Source organism: Pinus tabuliformis, chromosome 9, assembly GCF_031772625.1.
Source record: "Pinus tabuliformis cultivar Carrire ecotype Pingquan chromosome 9, CPIR1, whole genome shotgun sequence".
In the NCBI taxonomy this organism is placed as follows: Eukaryota; Viridiplantae; Streptophyta; class Pinopsida; order Pinales; family Pinaceae; genus Pinus; species Pinus tabuliformis.
Window position 1 is genome coordinate 1,981,167,428 of NC_142307.1, and position 22,871 is coordinate 1,981,190,298.

General features: G+C 40.5%; 1 protein-coding gene across 3 annotated transcripts in view; it reads right to left on the reverse strand.

The window, feature by feature from the left end:
* Nucleotides 1-22,871, reverse strand: part of LOC149156953 (uncharacterized) — a 446,383-nt gene that overhangs the window by 250,929 nt on the left and 172,583 nt on the right. The gene's annotated exons all lie outside the window — the stretch shown is intronic.

Genomic DNA, 22,871 nt, shown 5'->3' on the forward strand with positions numbered 1-22,871 from the left:
TGTGCAAAAACAAATCTGCCTTTTACTGTTTGCTCAGCAAAAATCTACCTTTTACTGCTTGCACATTCAGCTATAAGGATTTGCTTAAATGCTGCCTTGGTATGTGTGCCAAGCTGCTCCCTCCTTCTCCTCCTTGTCCAGAAATCTCCCTTGCTCTCTTGCTCTCTCTCTCTCAATCTGCTCATGAAAGAATGAATGATCTTTTCTTCCTTTTCCTCCCTTAACCCAACCTAAGTGACTTTTGGGTGATCCCTAAATCTAATGGCTGAAATAGATTTAGATCAATGGCTGAGATTGAATGTTCATTTAAATCTCACTTTCTATTTTTTAATTCACCCCGCTTTAATAAAGACCCACTTAGTCATTTATTTCCAAAGTCACTTTTCCTTTCTAATTTGTCATTGACTTTATAAAAGTCACTTTAAAATTAGACTTAGTGACTTTATCACTTAAAATCACTTTTAAATTAGATTTAACTTTATAAAAATTACAAAGTTACTTTAGGAGAAAAATTAAATTCTTTTGGACACTTTTCCCTAGGCCAAAGACCAAAGTCTAAGGGAACCACCTGTCCTCCGGTACCAAATTTCAACACTGTACCGGTTTTCCCACACTGAGTTTTTCTGGGGACATTTGTCCAAAAATAACTATGTAGATGTGTTGTGTATTTCTTTCTTCCTCAATTTCTTGTTTCCACATTTTATTTTAAGTAGCGAAGGTTGCAATGTATTTACTTCGATATTTACAATAGAACACCGTAAATAACTTGCATGGATTAATAAGTAGAAGAAGTAATATCAGTCGCTGCAGTAGAAGTTTGGGCATCCAAATTTTCACATGGTATTGGAGTTGCAAGTGAAACAAGAGAGCAGTGTCGAAAGAGCCCAACACTAAAGGAAGAAGGGAAGTCGAAGTGTTGCATAGGCATCAAATCCAATCCCCAGAGGGATTGCACAGTTCAGGCCAGGAGGGCAAGATTTTCGTGACAAATCTCTCTCTGAGTGAATCGGCAAAGAGGTAGGATTTCCAAATTGAAATATGTCAGCATCAGAGGGAGCAGTGCAATAGTAGCTTCAGCAAAGAGGGGTTTCTGGTGTGACACGTTTTTTTGCAATCAGTTGCTAGGAAAAAAGATGTCAGAAGAAAGAAGAGAGACACTTGCGAGAATTTCCTTCTGAGATAATTCCTAGCAAAGGAATTCAAATTCTCATTAGCTAAGCAGTAGCAAGGAGCAACAGATCCACTGACTCCAGCAAGGAGTGTGTAAGCTAGCCCAGCAGCAACACAAAGGGGAGAGAAGGCCATTTGACTTTTTCGTTGGCAAAGATGGTAGCTAGTGGATTGAGAGATCAAGATCAGTTGGATGGTGCATCCAACTATGTTATCTGGAAGGCAAGGATGTCGAGCCTTTTGGATAAGAATTTTCTCGAGATATACGTTGACAACGTGATAGTTGCACCCACGGATCCAGATCCACTCAAGAAGCACAATGGGAAGACGACAAAGACAAAGAGAATGATCATCGATGGAGTGAAAGATCATGTAGTTTGTCACATCGCTCGCAGAGGGACTGACAAGGAGATGTGGGATGCTTTGTCAACATTATATCAAGGATCTTCCAAGCAACAAAAGATGTACATGGAGCAGAAGATGTGATCCATGTAGGGAATGCATTCATCTGTTCCTTGCAAAGCTTCAAGAGATCCTCAACGAGTTGGAAATTGTGGGGTCTACACCTCAGTCTTCCGAGATGGTAAGAATGACCCTAAATTCCTTTTTAGAGTGGCAAGTATTTGTCCAATGAATCCTGGGCAGGGAGTGAAAATTTCTAAATCTAACAAACCAGAAATCCTACTACAGTAAACTGACTTGCATTACCTACTTGTGTTTTTCATTTAACAAGTTATTTTAAGAAATATTCATAAAATATTAATGCAAATACAATGCAACCAACACCAATATACAGATCAAGTACTAAAAAATATATGAGACAAAAATGCAAAGGACACTTATTTTTGGACTAAACGTCTCCTGAAAAACCCAATGCAAGAAAATTGGTGCAACAACTCTGAGGGTTTTCTATTATTAAGCAGTAGTTCTAAATACAAATGTTGGTTTCCCTCCCGGAAAACCAGCGACAGAGGAGTACAATGGCGTAAATCCTAAGTGAGTTTTACCTCACTTCACCCGACAGATTCCGGCTAATCCAACATCAAAACAGGTTGTCCCCGACTACAACTACGCTGCCCCTTCGCAGTAACTATGTGGGCCTACGTGGAGCTCTCTGAGGCTCTACGACAACATTGCGTCAGCTCTTCTGCCCGTTGCGTCAACTTTCCCAGCTGTTCTGACAATTCCAACTCTCTGCATGAAAGGCAACTTTCTCCCTTTGTGCTGGCCCTTCTGGTCCTACGTCAAGGCTACGTGGGCCCAGACTAGCCCAACATCAACTCTCCTGGCTACTGCGTTGCCTCCACAAGCTTCTCTCCACCTCTCTGTTAGTATTCCTGAACTATCCCTACCCCTAAGTTGCAAGATCTCCCCAATCGATTTCTCTCCTGAGAACTTCTCACCTCAGAAAATCGATTTCCTCAATCTCTATGTGTGTGTTCTCCAACTGACCCCAAGCCTTCCTTTATACTTTTCCCGTTGAGAAAACAATGGGTCGTGATCTAATCTATAATCAACAGCTAATCCTCGTCTCCTAAAAGCTTCTCATCCATATTTTCATCAATACCCATTAATATTTTAATTTTCCTAAGTTTAGACTTACGAACCCCATTAAAAATATTAATTATTTTAATAAAATATAATCAGGGTGGAATTTCACCAAACAATTTCTGGTTCTTGGAGATCTCATGTGTTTGAGCCCCTCCACAAAACTTTGAAGCTAGAGCACATCCGATGCTACCCAAAAATCAACAATCCCTCTTAGCGAGGAATGTGCTCTAGCAATATTTCCCAGCAAAAGTATCGCACTAATCCACGACATCGGTCCTCTGCACTGCTGATGCTCGACCTGCTGCCCCTCATCTACTGCGCTGCTACAATCTGTACTGTTGCCCATGACACTTCCACTGTCACTGTTGCATCTATACTGCAACTCCCTCTCAATATGATGCATCACGCTGCGCATAACACTGCCACTGCTAACTGCTACACTACAACTCAGTTGCTAAGAAGTAAGCGACTGAAAAAACCACCCAAAGGCTGACATGTTGGTCAGTCTAGATGCCCCTTCATGCTAAAGCTACCTCTGCTTCTAATCTTTGTTGACGCTCTGATGATACTACGCTATTGTTCTATCTACTCTGTGCCTTCCACACTGTTGTAACACTCCACTGCGCTGCTTCAGACTTTGGCACTCTAGATCTACCACTGTTGCTCCATCATCCCTCGCACCAACTCTCGTCATTCTGCTACTGTCATTAAGGGCTCTCGTAGCCGTATGTGATCCAAGAGTTTGGGCACCTCAAGGATCCTGCCCTCTTATATGTAGTCCTCCCGACTACAACTCAAGGTCACCCAACCTCCCTCTTGGAGATGTGGTTGCCATCTCTGCCAAAAAAAATGTCGAACTGGTTCTCTTCTCCCTCTTTTGTTGATACCCTAGCAAAACTTGGATCTGGATTTCTTTGGTGCTAGAAATCCTCTAAGAAACAAGTTCCCTCTGAATTTCGATTTCATTCACGGAAATCCTTCTGCCAACCACTATCGAACCACCCCTCTTTGATCTCTCTTTACTGCTGCTCAGCACTGGATCTAGATTTCTTGGCAAGAAATCTTCTGACGAACTGATTACCTCTACTTTGCTTCTACCCCACTAGGTACTTTTCTGCACCAACAGAATCAACACCCCACCAACAACTTCATATGAAGTCTGCACTGCACCTCTAGCCCCGACAACCGGAAAAATAAAACTCAACAATCTTTGTGCTGGCCCAGTAATCACTGCGCTGCCCTTTGCAGCAACATCACCCAATCAGGCTGACGCAGGCTCTGCGTGAGCCTCCCTTGGTGACTGTGTCACCCCTCCTTTGCTCTCTCGGCCAAAAACTGCGTTGTTTCTCAGGACAACTGTCTTTAGCACATATTTTCCTCTGTTCTTATGTCGATGGCTTCAGTCCTCCTTAATCTGCAATCGCACTGATACCATGTGAAAATTTCTGAATCTAATAAACCAGAAATCCTAATGCAATAAACTAACTTGCATTACCTACTTGTGTTTTTCATTGAACAAAAGTTATTTTCAAAAATATTCAGCAAAGGAAACACTAAAAAATAAATGAGACAAACATGCAAAGGAAACAATTATTTTTGGACTAAACATCCACTGAAAAACCCAATGTGGAAAACCAGTGTTGCTGCTCTGAGGGTTTTCTATTATTAAGCAGTAGTTTTGAATACAAATGTTGGTTGCCCTCCTGGCAAACCAGTGACAGAGAAGTACAATGGCGGAAATCCTGAGTGAGTTTTACCTCAATTCATCTGATAGATTCCAGCTGATCCAACAACAAAACTGGTTGTCCCCGGCTACAACTACGCCACCCCTTCGCAGCAACTGCATGGGCCTGCATGGAGCTCTCTGAGGCTCTGCATCAGCTCTTTTGCCCATTGCTTCAACTTTCCCAGCTGTTTCGACAATTCTCGGCATTTTCGGCTCTCTACAAGGAAGGAAACTTTCTCCCTCTGCACTGGCCCTTCTGGCTCTGTGTCAAGGTTGCATGGCCCCAGACTAGCCTAGCGCCAGCTCTCCTGGCTACTGCGCTGCCTCCACAAGCTTCTCTCCACCTCTCTATCAGTATTCCTGAACTATCCCTACCCATCAGCTGCAAGATCTCCCCAACTGATTTCCCTCCTAAGAACTTCTCACCTCAGAAAATAGATTTCCTCAATCTCTCTGTATGTGTTCTCTAATTGACCCCAAGCCTTCCTTTATACTTTTCCTATTGAGAAATAAACAGTCAGGATCTAATCTCTAATCAACAGCTAAGATTAAATTAGACTCTATCCTTGTATCTTAGAAGCTTCTCACCCATATTTTCATTAAATCCCATTAATATTTTAATTTTCCTAAGTTTAGACTTAGGAACCCCATTAAAATATTAATTATTTTAATAAAATACAATCCAGGTGGAATTTCACCAAACGATTTCTCGGTCTTGGAGATCTCATGCGTTCTAGCCCCTCCACAAAATTTCAGAGCTAGAGCACATCCAATGCTACCCAAAAATCAACAAGGAGAACTTGTCAGGACTGGGAAGGAATGTGGGCAACTCTTAAGCAAGAGGAGTTGAGGAGAGACTTGGTCAAGTGTAAACTTGACGAAAGCAGTAATAGTGGGTCAAAGCCCAAGGAGGAAGAGAATACAACCCTCGCATCCAAGGGGCAGTAGGAGTAGTGGAGGTGAAAGGACGTCTCGAATATTAAATGCTTCAGGTGTGGTGAATATGGTCACTATGCTACACAGTGTCCTCTTAAGAAGAGGGATAAGGATGAGAAGCATGACCCGAATGTTGCATCCACGAAGATCAAGGAGGAGGCATTTTCCATGACAACTGAGATACCTCCAGGAGGCAGGTGGGCGGATTTAGAGTTGTAGTTCGAAAGAACTACAGATGGGCAGGATCCTCGAAGAGTCCACCTCTTGGATCAATACCTTGCAACGGGAGCCCAAATCAAAAGTAGTAGGATGGACTAGTTTTAGTTGGTGCAAAGGAGTACCAAAGTGACAGAAGCAGTGGTTAGGAGTGCCATAGACAGAGTAGCGTAGAGTAGAGTTGGCAACAATGTAGATGGAACAAAGTAGAGGTCAGCAGCAATGCAGAGGCTTCAGAGGGTCAACATAGAGACTAGCAATAGTTAGAACTCCAGGAACAAGATGCATCATACTGGATGCTTTCTCGTTGCTGATGCAGTAGCAGTAGCAGCAGCAATTGGAGAAGGATGCAGTGTAAATGCAGTGTTGGTTGTGGCAGTGCCAGCAGCAGCACAGATGCAGAATTTTAGAGGGAGTTGCAGTACAGATGCAGTGTTGATAGTGGCACAGTCATCAACAATACAGATGCAGCATTTGTGCAGTAGATGGTAGACAGGATATCAGACATCAACAACGCAAAGGGAGATGTTATAGAATAGGGTAATGCTTCAGCAGGTTGCATTGCTAGACCACATTCCTTGCTAAGATGGAGTGTCGAATTATGGTAGCAATGGATATGCTCTAAGTCTCAAAATTTGCAAGGACGCTTAGACACATGGATTCTCCAATACCCAGAAATCGTTTTGGGAAATTCTAGCAAGAGACAGTTTTATTAAAATAATTAATTATTTTTAATGGGTCCCTAAGTCTAAACTTACGAAATTAAAATAATTAATGGATATTAATCTAAACTGTGGGTGAAACTTCTAGAAGAAGACAAATATCAAGTCAATATGATCATAGCCATTGATTATAATATAGTCTGGGTCGTTGATTGATTGGCGAGAGGATTATAAGAAGAGGCTTGATGGGCACTTGGAGAACACATCGAGTGAAGATCAGAAGATCGAATTTTTGAAGCAGAGCAGCTGCCAGAGAGAAATTCGAAGTGATCTTTTGCAGTGAGGGGCAGGGATAGTTCCGGTTGGAGATTTCTCCTAATCTGGGAATACTTAGCAGAGGAGACATAGCGAGATCCAGCAGAGGCAACACAAAGCCAAAGAGGCTGACATAGAGCCACGCAGGACCATGCTGAGGTGGTGCGGAATCCCAAAGGGAATCCGTAAATTTGCTGGAGAATCGATTTCCAGAGCCATAAGCGGGGGTGTGAGATTGGGAGGGAAAAAAATCTAAGTCTCAGAGGTAAATCAATCAGCCGAGAGGAATGACGCAAACCCAAATAGCTGTGATGCAGGGCCTAAGCATTGATTGCATAGAGACTGCACAGAGGCAGCGAGGCATTGTCCATTCAGTCGCTGGATCAGCCAGGATCTCTAGTGATAGTTTGAGGTAATCTCACTCATTTCTCTGTCAGTGATATTCTTTGTACTGGATAGCCAGGAAGGCATCCAACGATTGTATTTAGAAAACTACTGCATAATAATAAAACCCTCAGCTGCTACACCGATTTTCACACACTGGGTTTTTCCAGTGACATTAGTCCAAAAATAACTGTATATATGTGTTGTGTATATATTTCTCTCTCAATTTCTTGTTTCCGCATTTTATTTTAAGTAGTGAAGGCTGCAGTGTATTTACTTCGATATTTACATTAGAACACCATAAATAACTTGCATGGATTAACAAGTAGAAAAAGTAATATTAGTTGCTGTAGTAGAAATTTGGGCATCCAAAATTTCACATACTCAAAATTAGAGCTCTATATAAATAAACGAGCATTTGGGAGGCAAATTATCAACATAACAAGATCATTGATCTTTTCTAGTGGAGGAGAAATTCGACCAAGGAGAAATATGTTGTTCGAGATCAATCTTTCATCTCTCTTCATCATTCTACTATTCTTTTTGGAGGTCGCACTTGTGATAGAGTTCATTAAGATTTTTCACTAAGGGTTGACTGAGTTGTTTGATAGAGTTTGGCCGAGGTTTTACATTCGATGTTTAACCAAGTTGACTGTAGTTGTTTGACTGAGTTGACCACAGATTTACTGCAGACACGTGCAAGCTCGACCACAACTACACATGCAAGTTTGACTGTAAGAGTTGACCACAAGTCCAAAATTTGACCTTCTTGTTGAGAATCACAATTGCTGTTAGACCAAAACCCGCAGGTGTTAGTCAATGATCGCATCGCCAGAGATAAGGATGCATGAGAGGTGCTTAGTCCATGTCACAAAACACAAGGGGAGTGTTGGCTTATCCAATGTCCAACAATATCCCCCCCCCCCATAACATGAGTCGGGTGTCTATCGAACTTGTGACCTTGTAACGATGAAATGTCATATATGCAACGGAAATATTTAAAATACTTCAAAGAGGTAAATGTCCATTGTAAGACATGTAACTGTATATTGAATATTGTATAAGAATTGATATGAGATATGAGATTATTACAAATGAGAATGGGGGCCTGCTTATATACCTTACGTAGGTGCCCTTTCATGAATGGTCATGTCTCTAAGACATGCCCCTTCATTACTAATTAACTAATCATTAGTTAATTAATTATTATTTATAATTATTATATTTATATTTATTATTTTTGCATGAATTATATTCATAACATTGTCTCTCTCTTCAAGATGCTTTGTCCTCAAAGAACACTGAGTCTCGTTTCTGAAATTTCATCTTCTTTGATGCAAGATGATATGATACTCTGAGTGATAGACAAAATCGTCATACTGAGAACGGATCAAACCATCATAGATTAATATTCTATGCAATCTTCTGATCTCTGGAAATTTATGATGAATAGTTATTGTAAGACTGGATTTTGCAAACTTTAATATTCTTGGGAACATAAATTTGTCGTTTATGTTCTGAGTGATACTGGTATGTAGATTTATTGGAAAGTCTACTCTTGTGATTCAAATGTCGATAAATAATTCTTTTGGTTAGACTTTCTATTATCATGTTAGTGGTTGTTTCCTGATTTCTTTCAGGTACTGTTGTTGTAGAATTGACTACTGAATCATCATTTGGAATGTCCATCGTTTGAACTGCAACTTCTATTTGTGTCTTCACTTCAGTAGGTTTATCCTCTACTTGAGTTACAATTTTGACTGGATCTGTATTTGTTTCTTTATCTTCAACTTGGAATAAAATGACTGGAGACTTCAATACTACTTCTTGAAGTTGTTCTAACTTGTCATTTAGTGATTTCTTGTCACTTTTAAGCTTCTTATTTGCGTAAAGCTTGATTATGATTCCTTAGACATGAAAGTTAACCATTTTTTGAATTGTTGACTATGTCCTTAGTATCTTTCTCTTTATCTTTTAAATTTTTTATTTGCTCTAATAATTTTTTATTGAGGGTTTTTAGACACAATTTTTTTTCTTCTTTTTTCTGATAGATTATGCTTTAATTCCTTATAAGAACTTTCATTTTCCTGTTTTAGTCTTTGTTTCTTAACCTTGGAACTTTTTAGAAATTTCTCATTGTGGTCCCTTAGACACCAAATTTCTTCATTGTTTTTTGTTGAATTTTCATGAAACCGATCTTCAATATTTTTATATTTCTTTTTTGATGCTTTGTTCTTTTGTTGAAGTTTTTTGATTTCTTCTTTTAATTTTTTAATTTTTGTCTAGGCATTATCTTGATATTCTTCTAAAGTAAATAATCTTCAACATTTTGGACAAGGAATTGTGCGATTTTTAAAAATCGATAAATATTGATCTTTTGTTTAACAAAATGGACATCTGGTCCAAAATGTAGAGTTATATATGGAATCCATAATTTCTATGTTCATCTTTGAATTAGAGTCCATTCGCTTTTTTCTTCAAAAATGTACTTCTTCTTTAAAATAAGTGCCATTTTATTTGATAAACTTGAACACCTTTATAAATTCCTTTAACTTTTATTTTCCTCAATTATATATATTTTTTCCCACTTTAAAAAAGTTAATATAGCTCCTGTAGAAATTTCACCATAGATTAAATTGATTATGCAATGTACTAAAGCAAAATACTTAATCTACTTCTACAATCAAACTTGCGGAAGCTTAATCGATTTTGAGTAAGATCAAATAGAACACGTATAATAGAAAAGAATATTCAATCACACATGAAACACAGAAGAATACTCTGGGGAAAGCCTCAGCTAAAAACCCCGCTATTTGTATTATCATACAAGTGGAAATATCTCAGGATTACAAAAATCTTTAGCTCACAAGCGATCTAGCTCTCAGTGCAATCCTTCACTACTACTCACAGACATAATAGACAACACATATGCCTTCCTTCAGTATTCCAAGCCTCCTATTTTCTTGCACAGTTTCTCCTGGGTCCTCTAGCTGTAACCCGTGTAATTCTCACCTCACACACAACACTAACCTATGAAATAACTGCGCAATCTTGAAAGAGTGAATTCCTTCTGCATGGATGAGTTTCCCTTATAGGAAAATTCCTCAAACTGATAGTACAATGTCCCTTCCTTTAATCTCAACTGGGTCTTTCTCTGAACTAACATGCATGAGTTATTTATGAGAGAATATTTAGTTATCTGGAGAACACTAGTTGCATGCATGCATGTATTAACTAACTGAACTCACAATTAGTTCCTCCAACTGTTTGGAACAAATTTAACTAGACTTAACTCAATTAACTGAGCTAACTAATTACAACTCAAATACAACTCATCCTTATCTCCTTAATTAAGGGATAACTTCCTCAATCAAAGGGATAACTGTTGCATTCTTCACAAAGACTTCATGTTTGATTTTCTCCAACTAATTAACTCAAGATGAATTAATTAATTATTTTTAAAACAGCTGCTAAGACCAAATTCGAATTTTAATTCTCAATTTTAATTCAGGGACTAAATAAAATTGGAATATATCTTGAAATGTTATTTATAGCATTTCTATTTTATCATTCCTTGTTGCTATTTTCAACATTGATACCTGAAATACTATTTATAGCATTTATATTTTTAGCATTTCTTGTTGCTATTTTAAACACTCCCTCTCAACAAGAAAGGCATTCAACTCGAACCCGATCTTGAACCTTTGGAATGGTCTACACGCAACACTTCTATCAAGTGTTGTTGCTCCAACAACTCCAGAAACAAAAAAAATATCCAACTTGAATAAGAATGATGCCTCTGTCATCAAAGTCTGACTACTATTGCTTCTGTCGACTGAAAACTCTGCACCTCTGTGCCCTTCAGTATCTGACTGCTCTAGCCTCTATCACTTTGATCTCTGACTACATCAATCACACTGATTCCTCCTGCTACATCTGTGTTGTTGTTGGTCCTATCTCCCAGCACTGCATCCACACTGCACCTCCTCTCATCATGTTGCATCATGCTGCCCACTGCTGCACTGCAACTCAGTTACTGAGAAGTAAGTAACTGACCTCCCTGTTGGGCTAGAAACACCCTCTGATGCTGAAGCTCCCTCTGTCGCTGACAAGTGCTCCCTCTCTAACCTCTACACTGCTGCAACAACTCCCTGCATCTCACACCATTGCACAACTGTGCCTCTCGCATTGTTGCAGCCTGCTAACTCTGTGCTGTCTTGGGAATCCTGCACTGTAGCTCTCTCCGCCACTCCATCTGCATCTGTCTCTACCCACTCAGCCAATCTTGCTACTCCTCCTCGGGGCTCTCGTAGCAAGTTCTAATCAAAGAGGCTGGGTACCTCAAAGATCCTACCCCTGTTTCAGTCTTTTTGGGACTGTCACTCCACATTGCCCCACCTCCCACCTGGAGGTATGGATGCATGTGATCCCTCTGCCCACTTGGCTCGAAATTTCCCCCTACTGGAGGTCTCTGCATGAGTGGATGCCTCCACTCGGTCTCCTCTCGGCTTCTCCAGTTGTGGCTGCTCCACAACCTCCTGAAGCTGCTTCACCAATTGTGGCTCCTCCACAATTGTCTGAGACTTCTTCTGGCGCTGCATGTTGAGAGGTAATGTACTCTCCCTCTCAACCACCAAGTCTCTAACAATTGTCTTTCTCTTCAAGGCTTTGCATGCATCTTGAACCTCAAAAGCATACAGGTTCTTGACTCGTGAACCGATTTGCTTCACCTGTCGCGTGGTGATGTGTCTAAAGAAAACCTTTCCCTTACTAAAGACAACGTCATAGCCTTTGTCCTCTAACCTCGCGATCGATACCAAGTTCTTCTTCAGTCCTGGCACATACTTCACATCTGTCAAGGTGATGCGAGCTCTATGCTCCTTTTGAAAAGCAACTGTGCCCACGTCTAAAACACTATACTTTTCATCTTTACCCATCTCTATGCACATATGACTCTTATCGGCAGTCATGTGGAATGAAGCTCCACTATCAAGAAACAAACCACAACCCATCATCGATGAAACCATGCATTTTATGAGGGTAAAATCCAATTCGAACTGAGAGGCCAATGCCTCATCTTCAAATCCTTCTGAGGATCCCTTCTTGGCTTTCTTCAATGGACAATTCGTTGCATAATGGCCCACCTCGTGACAATTAAAGCATCTCACTTTACATTTGTCAATCTTCTTCCCTCCATGAGAAGAGATCGATTTGGGACGAGAATCCTTCTCCTTCCCTTTCCTTGCATTATTCGCTAAGGCGAAATTTTCTTCATCCTCCTTGGATGAAGAACCATCTCTGGTGCTCCTCCTGATCTCCTCCTGCATCAGATCCGACCACAGTCGTTCCCAATCTGGTAGTTTCTATCTTCCATTCACTGAGTCCTGGTAGCTATGCCAGCTCTTAGGAAGACCGAAGAGAGCAAGACTCACCATATCATCATCGGTTGTCGTGATTCCTACACTTCCAAGCTCATCTATGTAGGTGGTGAGCTTGTTCAAATATGTAGAGATCGTGTTGCCCTTTTCACACTTGATTTTCTGAAGCTTGTCCTTCAGCGCTAGCCTCCTCTGGTTGCTGCTGTTCTGATATAGATCCTTCAATGTCTTCCACATTGAAAATGGAGTCTCCTTCCCATGGAGACTCGAGACAATATGGTCTCGAACTCCCTCCAGAAGAATCCTCCTTGCTCTTGCCACACATTTCTTCCATTCCTCCAATTCTTGGGCATTAGCTGCTGCTGGCTTAGGGACTTCTTGATCAATGAAGTCCTTCAAACCATTGTCCTCTAATACTGCTTCCATGCGATCCTTCCATGCTATGTAATTCGAGTTGCCATCTAGGGCATACTCAAGTCTCACGCCATTGAACGCCATTGGTGAACTTTGAGATGTGATAAGAAATTGATTTTGTACCTACAATCAAGAACTTCAAACTTCTCTCTTCTCTCTTCTTTGTATATTGTTCTCCGCTTTGATCACCTTTGCTCTGATACCATGTAGAAATTTCACTGTAGATTAAACTGAATATGCAATGTACTAAAGCAAAATACTTAATCTACTTCTACAATCAAACTTGCGAAATCTTAATCGATTTTGAGCAAGATCAAATAGAACACATATAATAGAGAAGAATATTCAATCACACATGAAACACTAAAGAATACTCTGGGGAAAGCCTCAGCTAAAAACCCCGCTATTTATATTATCATACAAGTGGAAATATCTTAAGGTTACCAAAGCTTTAGCTCACAAGCTATCCAACTCTTAGTACAATCCCTCACTGCTGCTCATAGACAGAAAAGACAACACATATGCCTTCCTTCAGTCTTCCAAGCCTCCTATTTCCTTGCACAGTTTCTCCTGGGTCCTCTAGCTGCAACCTATGGAATTCTCACCTCACACACAACACTGACCTCTGAAATAACTGTGCAATCCTGAAGGAGTGAATTCCCTCTGCATGGTGTAAAAATTTCTCATTTCCCACCCCGGTTTTCAGTTTCACCTTATTTCTCCCATATAGTTAAATGCCCTTTCCCATATCCATACATTCAACAAGCTGGAAAAATAAATTTTGCTGAAAACACAAATTCTGGAAATTTTACAGAATGTTGGAAAAGGCAGAAATAAAAATCAGCAGGTACAAACAGTGATTTAACACATTTTAACATAGTGATTTTTGGTCAAGGTCACCCTGGAAAAACCCCCTACAACTCTTGGGGAAAACCAATTCGAGAGCTTTTTCTTATTTCTGAAAAAAATGATTTTTACAGTGAGAAATATTCAGCAAAAAAATTCAACCCGACAGCCAACTGGAAAACACTAGCAAACAACAAAACAGGACAGCAATAAATGTTGTACGACCTCCTCAATTTTCGTTCCCACTTTCAGCCTTAAATGTTGTTGTACGACCTGCATTAAATACGTTGTACGTACCTCGATTTGCGTGCAGAAAAATAGAAATACGCTGTACGAATTTCCTTGGAAAATGTGCCAGCAAACTGCTCCTCGATTTCTGTGCAAACAGCTGTACGGATTTCTAGAAAATCGTGCCAAAATCTGCCTTTCACTGTGTGCTCACTCAGCTGTACAGATTTGCTAAACTGCTGCCTGTGTGCCAAGTTGTTGTCTCCTCCTCCCTGTTCAGAAATCTCCCTTGCTCTCTTGCTCTCCTTCTCCCAATCTGCTCATGAAAGAATGAATGACCTTTTCCTCATTTTCCTCCTTTAATCTAACCCTAAGTGACTTTTGGGTGATCACTAAATCCAATGGTTGAAATAGATTGAGATCTAGCGCTGAGATTAAATGTTCATTTAAATCTCACTTTTTATTTTTTAATTCACCCCACTTTAATAAAGACCCACTTAGTCATTTATTTCCAAAGTCACTTTTCCTTTCTAATTTTACATTGACTTTAATAAAGTCACTTTAAAATTAGACTTTAGTAACTTTATCACTTAAAGTCACTTTTAAATTAGATTTGACTGTATAAAAAATTATAAAGTCACTTTAGGAGAAAAATTAAATTCTTTTGGACACTTTTTCCTAGGCCAAAGATCAAAGCCTTAGGGAACCACCTGTCCTTCGGTACCAAATTTCAACACTCCCTCTTATCGAGGAAGGTGTTCCTCACCCCACCCATCTTGTTTCTGAAGTAATTATGCTTGCCCCGTGGTAAGGCTTTGGTAAGAATATCTGCAACCTGCTCATCAATGGGAATATAATCAAGCTTCACAGCTCCCTTCTGAACACAGTCTTTGATGAAATGATATTTGATCCCGATATGCTTTGACCTGTCATGAAATACTAGATTCTCCGTGACTTTAATGCAACTCTGATTATCACAGTAAATCACTGAAGGTCTCAACGGCTGACCAAATAAGCCAAACAACATCTTGCGAAGCCAGATGGCCTTACAACTAGCTAGACTGGCTGCCATATACTCTGCTTTCGCTGAACTCAATGCTACTGACTGCTGCTTCCGGCTGAACCATGACACTACTGCTGAACCCAACCCAAAATAGCACCCTGATGTGCTCTTCCCATCAGAAGCACAACTTGCCCAATCAGAATCAGTATAACCTGCCAATCTCACTCCATCCCCCTGCCTGTAGTCCAGACCATAATCCACTGTCCCCTGCAAGTATCGAAAAATGTGTTTTGCAGCCACCCAGTGAACCTTCCTAGGCTCACACATAAACTGACTCATCGTGTTGACTGCAAAACAAATATCTGGTCTAGTGTTGACCAAATACATCAAGGAACCAATCAGCTGCCTGTACAATGTGGGATCCACCAACTCGGAATCCGAAGCATGAACCTTCTTCCAGTCGGTGATCATCGATGTCGACATGGGTCTACAATCCTCCATGTGGAATCTGCCAAGGATGTCCACAATATACTTCCCCTGCCCCAGGAAGAAATGCCCCTCCTCTTGCCACACCTCCAAACCCAAAAAGTAATGCATCAAGCTGATGTCCTTCATCTCAAACTCCGCCGCAAGATCTCTCTTGCAGTGCTCTATGAGTCTCTTTGCAACTGTAATGACCAAGTCATCCACATACAGCACCAGAATGAGAGGCTCCTCATCTATCACAATAAAGTAAAGGTTCATATCTGCCTCACTCTTTGTGAAACCCAACCCTTGCAAGTATGTATCTATCCTAGAGCACCAAGCTCTGGGAGCTTGCTTCAGGCCATAAAGGGCCTTCTTCAGTCTGCACACATGGGACTCCTTCCCATGCACCTCAAAGCCCTATGGTTGCTCAATGTACACCTCCTCCTGTATGAAGCCATTGAGAAATGCAGTCTTCACATCCATCTAGTGGATCTTGCAACCCATCTCTGCTGCTATCGATATAATGGAGCGGATCGAAGTATATCGAGCCACGGGAGCAAAGGTCTCCTCATAATCAACTCCCTCTACTTGGGAGAACCCTCTAGCCACAAACCTCGCTTTGAATTTCTCAATGCTGCCATCTGCAGCATGCTTTACCTTGTAAAGCCATCTGGAAGTAACCACGGATTTGCCCTCAGGCCTCGACACCACCTCCCAAACATCATTCTTCATGATAGAAAAATACTCCTCCTGCATGGCCTCTCTCCAGACCTGCTGGCTAGCTGCCTCCTCATAGCTAGAAGGCTCAGAGTCAAGGATTCTGGTAACCATTGCCATATAGCTACAAAACCTCTCAGGTGGTCTACTCTCTCTGACCGGCCTCTTAGGCTCAGCAATAGATGTGGCATCTCTCAAGGTGTCCTGAAGCCACTTGGGCTTCCTCTTCCCTGAGTGCACTTCTCCCGTAGGAGAATGAAACTCCTCCTCCCCATCATCACCAGGAGCCTGAACTCCTGACTGTCTGTCTGTTGTCCTCCTGCCTACACCTGAACCTGTAGAAGCTGAGGTACCGTGTGAACTGTCCATGAGTGGACTCCCTAGTGAACTGCTTTGCATGCTGCCCGGAGCCCCACCCCTCTGGCTCGGCGAGCCATTGCTCACTAACGGACCTGACATCCTCATAGATGTACCTCTCGGATCCTCCTGATCCCTGCCCATTGGATCCCTGCGACTGACTCAACTGCTGCTGAAGGTCTGGCTGATCCAGATACTCTAACTCCCGCCCTGTCCTCCTCGAACTTCACATCCCGCCTGACAACAACTTTCCTCTGTGCAGGAATGTAAATCCAAAAGGCCTTTGAGGTCTCACTGTAGCCCACAAAGATACCCTTCTCTGCGGTGGGCTCTAGTTTGGTCCTCTTCTCCTTGGCTATGTAGGAGTACATAATGCAACCAAAGATACGAAGATGACCAATATCAGGCTTCTTCCCAGAAAAAGCCTCCTCCGGAGTCATGTGCCCCAAGGCACGATGCAGACTCCTGTTTTGCAAATAAACAGCTGTGTTGCAGGCCTCTGCCCACAAGAAAAATGGCAATCCCTGATCATGCAACATGGCTTTGGCAGCCCCTACGATGGATCTGTTCTTCCTCTCCACAACCCCGTTCTGCTGGGGGTTGTAAGGAACAGTGAACTCCCTCCTAATGCCTGCCTCCGCACAATAGTCAACAAACTCTCCAAGGGTGTACTCTCCTCCATTGTCCGACCTCAGGGACTTGATCTTTCGACCTGTCTGTGTCTCCACAAGAGCTCTAAACTCCTGAAACCGCTTGAAGACCTCACTCTTGGTCTTCAAGAAATAAATCCAGGTCCTCCTAGAGTGATCATCAATGAATAAAACATAGTACTCATATCCACTCAAGGAAACATGAGACATCTGACCGCTCACATCAGAATGAATCAAATCAAGTATCCCAGTCGCTCTGCTCTGACTGCTGGGAAAAGGGGATTTGGCAAACTTTCCCATCGCACATCCTCTGCAAGTATCAAAGTGATCAGTACTGAAATCTGGCACACCTATAGTGATCTCCTGCAAGGTCCTCAACGCTCCATGATACATATGTCCCATCCTGCGGTGCCAAATCTCACACAGCTCAGAACTGCTAGCTCTACTGTCGGTACTACTGCTCAATGCCAAAAGGGACTGGAATGCAAACTTGTACACCTTTGCATGGCGTACACCTATCACTCTAGCTGAATCAGCTGGAGTGCCCCTGGGATACATCAACACCTGTCCTCCCCTGAAAAGTACCTCATATCCTCTGTCCTCTAAAGCTGAGACGGATATGAGGTTCTTCCTCATCCCTGGCACATAAAGAACATCTGACACCTTCAAGGGAGGTTTGGACTCCCTCTGAAATGTCAGTGTCCCCACACCGACTGCTCTAACAACTCTGTCATCACCGAGTACTACCTCTATATCAGTGCCACTCTCTGAAAGCTCTGAGAAGTACTCACGAACTCCTGTCATGTGACGTGAAGCCCCACTGTCCACATACCAGATACCCGAAGATGCTCCGCTAATCGAGGGAAAAGCATGCTCCCTCTGAACCTGTGTGGTAGGTGATCTTGCACTAGAGGACTCATACGCAGTGAACCCAAACTCCCGGTCAAAACGAACTGCAAAGTCCTCAACCTCTGCTGAAGCTACCACACTCTGGTTCTGCCCCTTCTTCTTATTCTTCTCCGGACACACAACTGCATAGTGTCCCATCTTTTGACAATTCCAACACTTCACCTTGGAATAGTCCTTCTGTGTGTTACCCTGTTTACCTTTACCTTTGCCTTTGCCCCCACCATTGCTTGTGGAAGCCTGCTTCTTCCCTTTGCCTTTCTTGCCTCCTGCCGACAGTGCTACATCCTCATCCTGCTCAACTGGCTTGGCTGCCCCAAGCTGACCTTTCCTGATCTCTATCTGAATTCAATCATCCCAAAACCTCTCCCATGTGGGAAGGGTCTCACGTGCACAAACCCCATCAGCAAAGTTCATCTATGAACGGGGGAGGCCATTCACTGCAATCCACACCAACTCAGTGGGTGGAATGTCCTCTCCAACTGTTGCCAACTCATCTCTCACATTAGTAATCTTTGTGAGATATCCAGCTGCACTATCATTACCAATCTCAATAGTCTTCAGCTTCTCCTTCAGGACCATTTTCCGGTTCTCATTGGTACTCTGGTAGAGATTGGACAATGCTTTCCACATCTCATGGGCATTTCTCTTTCCTCTCACATGAGGAATGCAATGGTCTTTGACTCCGTCTAGAATCAATCTTTTACCCTTGTTGTTCTTTTTATTATACTTAGCCAACTGAGCAACATCAGTAGGCACAACAACAGGGTTCTTTGTGGTATGCACCACAATGTCCCAGACTTCTGCCTCCTCAAAGATACTCTGCATTCTCTCCTTCCAAACGTTGTAATTTGTATGCCCATCCAGCCTATCCTCCACCCTCAATCCCAATGACATCGTGCTGTCCTAAAACTGAAAAATAGCATTGCTGTAGTAAAGATAAAACTGTTGTTTGTGAAAAATCAGCTTGCTGGAATTTTCTGAGTGAAAAATCAGCAGGCTGTAATTTTCCTCCTTGCTATCCCAAACTGCACTTCAGTCCTCAGCTCTGATACCATGTAAAAATTTCTCATTTCCCACCTCGGTTTTCAGTTTCACCTTATTTCTCCCATATAGTTAAATGCCCTTTCCCATATACATACATTCAACAAGCTGGAAAAATAAATTTTGCTGAAAACACAAATTCTGGAAATTTTACAGAACGCTGGAAAATGCAAAAATAAAAATCAGCAGGTACAAACAGCCATTTAACACATTTGAACACAGTGATTTTTGGTCAAGGTGACCCTGGAAAAACCCCTACAACTCTTGGGGAAAACCAGTTCGAGAGCTCTTTCTTATTTCTGAAAAAATGCTTTTTACAGTGAGAAATATTCAGCAAAAAATTCAGCAAGCAAACTTTACAACTTATCTCGTTTTCCGTGCCTCACAGCCAACTGGAAAACACTAGCAAACAACAAAACAGGACAACAATAAATGTTGTACGGACCTCGATTTGCGTGCAAAAAAAACAACAATACAATGTACGGATTTCCTTGGAAAATGTGCCAGCAAAATGCTCCTAGATTTCTGTGCAAACAGCTGTACGAATTTCTAGAAAATCGTGCCAAAATCTGCCTTTCACTGTGTGCTAACTCAGCTGTACAGATTTGCTAAACTGCTGCCTTGGAATGTGTGCCAAGCTGTTGTCTCCTTCTCCTCCCTGTTCAGAAATCTCCCTTGCCCTCTTGCTCTCCTTCTCCCAATCTGCTCATAAAAGAATGAATGACCTTTTCCTCATTTTCCTCCTTTTCCTCCTTTAATCTAACCCTAAGTGACTTTTGGGTGATCCCTAAATCCAATGGCTGAAATAGATTGAGATTTAGGGTTGAGATTAAATGTTCATTTAAATCTCACTTTTTATTTTTTAATTCACCCCACTTTAATAAAAACCCACTTAGTCATTTATTTCCAAAGTCACTTTTCCTTTCTAATTTTACATTGACTTTAATAAAGTCACTTTAAAATTAGACTTTAGTAACTTTATCACTTAAAGTCACTTTTAAATTAGATTTGACTGTATAAAAAATTATAAAGTCACTTTAGGAGAAAAATTAAATTCTTTTGGACACTTTTCCCTAGGCCAAAGATCAAAGCCTTAGGGAACCACTTGTCCTCCGGTACCAAATTTCAACACATGGATGAGTTTCCTTTGTAGGAAAATTCCTCCAACTGATAGTACAATGTCCCTTCCTTTAATCTCAACTGGATCTTTCTCTGAACTGACATGCATGAGTTATTTATGAGAGAATATTCAGTTATTTGGAAAACACTAGTTCCGTGCATGCATGCATTAACTGTCTGAACTCACAATTAGTTCCTCCAACTGTTTAGAACTAATTTAACTGGACTTAACTCAATTAACTGAGCTAACTAATTACAACTCAAATACAACTCATCCTTATCTCATTAATTAAGGGATAACTTCCTCAATCAAAGGGATAATTGTTGCATGTCTTCACAAAGACTTCATGTTTGATTTCCCCAACTAATTTACTCAAAATGAATTAATTGATTATTTTCCAAACAACTGCTGAGACCAAATTCGAATTTTAATTCTCAATTTTAATTCAGGGACTAATTAAAATTGGAATATATCCTGAAATGCTATTTATAGCAATGCTATTTTTAGCATTTCTATTTTATCATTCATTGTTGCTATTTTTAACACTGGTACCTGAAATGCTATTTATAACAATACTATTTATAGCATTTCTTGTTGCTATTTTCAACAGCTCCACTATTTAAATAAATTGTTCCTTATATTTATTATAATGCTTTTAAAAAGTACTCTTACTTTGTTATAGTTCTAGTTCTAAAATTAAACCTTTATAAAATTTAATATATGAATATTTTAAGTAACCTTCTATAATAATACTCGCTTTGTACGTATATATATATTTTCAATAATTTTATGACTTACTTTTCTTTAAAATACCCCTTTATAATATAATACTTCCCTTTATATATCTTTTATTTATAATCTTTTCTTTTTCTTTTTGAAAAATTACAACCCTAGTGAAACATGGCTATTCACCTCTTTCAGGTGTAATACATATATTTTTTATTTATAATCTTTTCTTTTTCTTCTTGAAAAGTTTACAACCCTAGTGAAACATGGCTATTCACCTCTTTCAGGTGTAATATAAAAAATGTTCATTTATGTGCCTTTGACTCTATTAATTATCTCCACGTAAAAATAAAACTTACCATTCACATAAAGAGATTTTGTATTCTGTTTGTTCTTCTTTTGGGGTGTAATATAAAATATATGTCCACTTATGTGCCTTGACTCTATTAATTTTCTACACGTAAAAGTAAAACTTACCATTCACATAAAGAGATTTTGTATTCCTTTTGTTCTTTTGGGTTGTAATATAAAATATATGTCCACTTATGTGCCTTGACTCTATTAATTTTCTCGATGTAAAAGTAAAACTTACCATTCACATAAAGAGATTTTGTATTCCTTTTGTTCTCTTTTACATTGAAAATACCACGAGCAATTACCATGGGTTGCTAATAACACGAGCTTGTAAACCACTTAATGAAGAATCAAGATAATGTTATCTACTCTTCCTCTTTATAGTTTTAAAGATATTTGAAAAGATTCCCTTTTGACTTTATCATGCACTTTTTATCAATAATGTAGAAACTTTGTATATATGTTTGTGTGCGTGTCTTCCTTCAAAATTTACATCGGACTATATTTTTTTTTACTATAATAATTGAAATGTCAATGGCCAAAGACCTTTTTTAATTTTTTAATTAACTAATTCCTTTTTTTAACTCTTTTCTTTCTAAAATTTTTTTTGAATTCTTTTTTTAACTCTTTTTTTATTAACGTGGCCAAAGGCCTGGCCAAAAATGGAGAACCTTGGGATGGTGTTGGGCTATCATGGATTAAAAACTACTAGGACTCCTGGCTTAAGGGAGCACTTGCATAAAATTCCTTTAAGGGTGATCACCATGTGTACTTTTATGTGGCAATATCCCTTCTAATTCTAGTGTACTTCATTACCCCACATGCCTTATGTCTCTTATGTATTTTGCACTCCCTTTGGCCTTGGCTCTACATCCTGATAATCCCACAATTCTCAATGCATTTGCATCTCCTTAAGCATCATGCTATTGTGAAAATTTCTAAATCTACACATTAGAAATCCTACTGCAATCATTGGTTTATCATCTCCTACTTGTTTTTACATTCAACAAGTTACTTAATTATTTAAACACTGATAAAAACACTACTACAGACTACAATGATATACAGACCATAAATTGAAATAGATATGAGACAAACACACAAGGGACACCGATATCTTTGGACAAACATCCCCGAAAAAACCCAATGCGGGAAAACCAGTGCAGCAGCTATGAGGGTTTTCTATTATTAAGCAGTAGTTCTGAATACAACTCTGGATGCCCTCTCGGCTATCCAGTTACAGAGATAAAATATACTAGCAGAAACCTAAGTGAGATTACCTCACTTCACCCAGCAAAATCCCTCCGATCCAGCAACTGAACTGACTATCCCCAGCTACAACTACACTGCCCCTTCGCATTAGCTGTGTGGGCCTGTGTGGAGCGCTCTAAGACTCTGCGTTAGCTCTGTGTTGGCCTCACTGCCTCCTAGAGCTCTGACATCAGCCTTATTGGCTGATCCTGCTGCTCCCCAGCTAATTTCGGACTTCTGCAGGAGGTCATTGATCCTCTGCATGGGCCTTCCTACCCCAACGTCAGTCCTCCTTGATCTGCGTTGCCTCTTCTAGTGTATCTTTGCCTCTCTCTGTTGAGTATTCGAGGTTCCAGAGAAGATCCTCCACCCCAATTATCCCTGCCCCTCAGTAACTCTGATCACCTGTTTGAGTTTCTCAGCGAACCTCGCCCCAGAAAAATCGAACT